Source organism: Centroberyx affinis, unplaced genomic scaffold, assembly GCF_046629955.1.
Source record: "Centroberyx affinis isolate AG114_WGS23_722 - 3 ecotype Tasmania unplaced genomic scaffold, CSIRO-AGI_Caff_v1 ptg000748l_1, whole genome shotgun sequence".
Taxonomy (NCBI): Eukaryota; Metazoa; Chordata; class Actinopteri; order Beryciformes; family Berycidae; genus Centroberyx; species Centroberyx affinis.
Window position 1 is genome coordinate 123,337 of NW_027279361.1, and position 3,795 is coordinate 127,131.

Genomic DNA, 3,795 nt, shown 5'->3' on the forward strand with positions numbered 1-3,795 from the left:
GTGTTACAGAAGCAACGATTACTAAGATATGGCCTCTACTAAGCAACAATCATATAAAATCAGGCATGTTTCTTTTATGAAGAATAGGCTAAATAGCCTACTATTAACAGGTGATATTTAAGCAGGCTACTGGTCAAAAAGTGAAGACATTTTGAGAAAACAATGGCATACTTACACCAATTGATACTGCATATTCATATATGATATTGTGATATGCCTGGCACTTTGAGTACGTCACATTTTTTAGTTTCTGTCTTTGGGTTCAATCAAGAAACTGAACTCCTGCTGGCACAATAAAATGGTTACTTTAGGCTATATTCATTAATAGGCACAGAGCTCACAAGATAGATAACAAACTAGGCAAATGCGGACCTGCAACAATAATGTAAGTTTTAAACAGGTTCCATCATTTTCATGCTTCATTTTCTGTGTAAGAGGCCTTGCAGTGAATTCTGGTAGTGCCACGGCGAGTTTCCAGAGGCGCTCACGTTGGCCGCAAATCAGGGGCGTCCAACGTAACTTGCCGCCTCTCGGTCACGGTCAAATCAAAATGCTCAGTGCCCACCTGGGTTGCTAAATCTAACGCACACAATGAAATAATATTGGCTGCTGTCTAGAGCTTTTTGGAGGCCCTAAGTGGTGTTGCACATAGTGGCAAAGCTATTAACCCTTTGTTGTTTGTGGGAGGAAAACCTTCAGTTGGGCCAGATGTCCTCAGGTCCTCTGCCACAATTCTCAAATACTGTTATCCAATAATTCAAACAAGTGCAGTAGAGTTCAATATGATAAAGGTTTACTGAAAAATCAAAACGAATACACGTAAACCTGAGCTGGACCATGGTTCAACTAACTTGATTTCTGTTTGTTAATCTTTTTATATTCTTTAATACGCCCCACCTTTTGTGGGGCTTAATAACAGATACCTCCTTCAATAACTCCCCTAAGTTTCCTTCATCATAATACATCATTATTTTTAATTGCTACTTCTGCTTGGTGTCAACGTAACCTCAAATTCTGATAAAAATACAGGTGTTCTCATGATTTCACACGTTCAGTAAAAAAGCTCTAACCTAGAAATACGTACATAATCACGTAATGGTGTTAACGTGACCTCAAATTCTGATAAAATAATGGTGTTCTCATGACCTCAAACATTCAATAAAAAGCTCTAATCTAGAAATATGTACACAATAGAAAAATGGTATCAATATACTTCTCATTAAAAACACTGACATCATATGTTTGTTTGCTATAATCATCAACATCCCTGTATACTGGATATCATACTAATTAAACATTCATGCAGGCCTACACAGGCCTTCTGGTGAGTCAAAATCTCCCACATGTTGAGGATAAGAAGACTAGGCCTATCTAACTTTTTACGTACATTGTGTTCCTCCTTGGCACAATAACATATCTTTCATTTGTGCTTGCACGAGTCATTCCACGAATAGAGGACAATTTACACTCCTTACATAAAGACAACATGATTGCAGTAAAAACCTTGCATATTTTTTGAATCAAAAACATTAGTTAGAAAAAGAAAAAATAATCTTTTTTTTTCTTTTTTCTTTCTCTATCGGTGCCTGACCAGTAGTGTTGTTTGGACATCTTGCTGTTTGATTGCTTCATTATGACTGATAGTTTGACGGCTGACTGCTCTATCAGATCGAGTGAAGAGGCGCCATGTGTGTAGCGTTTTAGTGTGTTTAGCTTACTTGCTCTACACAAGAATCATTACACTGATGTTTCGGCCCTCAAATGCCTTCATTGTAAAGAATATAATAATGGCTTACATTCTGATGAAGGCTTTCATGGGCCAAAACGTCAATTGAATGATTTTAATCATGTAGAACAACTAAATAGCCAACCCGGTCTCACAGCAGTTCGTGAAATAGTCACGTCATTTAATCTATTGATTTGTGTTCATGGACACGATTTTTCATTCTTTTTCGTGTCACTCAGCACGACTTTCAAACTAATGTATTTCAATTGGAAGTATCTTTCGTGCCTGCACCACGTTTTTTTTCTGTCACTCGGGACTCGGGAGCACCCAGGAGCCTCAGCGGCCGTTACTATGGTGAAGCAAGACGCCAGCTAAAGCCGTAACATAACCTATGATATCTTTAACATTTCTTAACACAAAAACACGAAAGTGTCCTTGATAACTCAACAATACGATAGGTTATTGTTATGGCCATCCGTTTTAATTATTTCATCTTCGATTCTAAGAAATCAAGTTTTTTTGTCAGTTTTGGACGATATGGCCTACCCAAGAGCCTCAGCGGCCATTACTATGGTGAAGCAAGACGCCAGCTAAAGCCGTATGATAGCGGAAGCTACATTAGCCGAAATTACCTATGACCCTCAGCGACTGTTACGATGAAAAACGATATAAAATATATATCTACTGAATATATCAAATATTTAGTACAGCCGAACTAGTAATTACACCGCATCTAGATGACCTATGTTAAGAAAAGGTAAAGATGTTGATGTATTTCAGATGTTTTAGCCAAAACAGGAGTCGAACACACACACAAGGATGACGTGGCTCACGGAAGGGCTGTTGTGGGTGGACTTGGCGTGTTCGACTCCTGTTTTGGCTAAAAATATCTGAAATAAACCGACATCTTTACTTTATAACAGTTGGTCCCATGTCTGTAACCCCTTTTGTTGCTGAATTATAAGCCTTCAAACATGCACCGAGGGTAAGGTTCAAAGCTCAGTATTTCAAAGCAGGAGCCATGTAGAATCTTCATACTGACATATGGTACTCTCCAGGTCGAGACCTTTCCAACGATGTATTTGGTTTAGCTCTACGACAAAGTTTTAATTTTCTCATTTCAGGGACACAAGCCATCCCAGGCCTAGTTTCAGAGAGCACGTTGAAGGCCCAATATATAAAATGAAGCTTTTTGTTTCTTTGTCGTAGAGCTAATTAAAATACATTGTTGGAAAGGTCTTGACCTGGAGAGTAACATATGTCAGTATGAGGATTCATACTGGCTCCTGCTTTGAAATACTGAGCTTTGAACCTTGAAAAACAGGAAAAGCAGCATACCAATGTTTGCACTGACTAGACTATAAAACATTATGGCAGTGTTATACATGTTATATATTAACTTTAAACTGCTATTGCAAAGTATAATAACCTCATTCATCTGCTGGTTTAATTTTCTTACAACCCAAAACAAGAAGTGCCTTCAGAAATACCTGCTCGGTCAGGTGAGGTCACAGTCAGTGGCTTCAATCAAGAAACTGAACTTTGCTCTATATATACCTATATTAATTTATAGCTGACAAGACAGAAAAACTAGGCTACAGAGCAGTCGAACACAGAGAAAAAACACATTGCTATAGAGACTTACCATGTCTATATTTTATAGTGAGTTAGTGAGTAACAGTTTGGGGGGTTATGCTGGACACAAAACCAGCAGGATAAAGGGGGATTCATCCTGAGAAGAGCAGTCACTTTGTCTTCTGTAGGCCTGAAATATAAACCGCTCCGGCATTTGTGGAAAAAACAAATGTCAGGAGATCACAGCTTTCAGTGATCCACAAATAGTTGATAGAGTATGGTGTATGAGTAGGAGAATAGGTGCTCGAGTTAATGAATCCCTGGATCAGGCAAAGTCTGCCCAAGAGTCACTGAAAACCCGCCCACGAAGCTGCTAAACCAGCCCAAAAGATACCTGCTAGCATTTGGTGTGCATCTACCAAAGGGTACAGAAAGGGAAGAATACACTAATACAGCTGGCTTCTAGTTTTGATAGCTATATTATGTATGAAAGC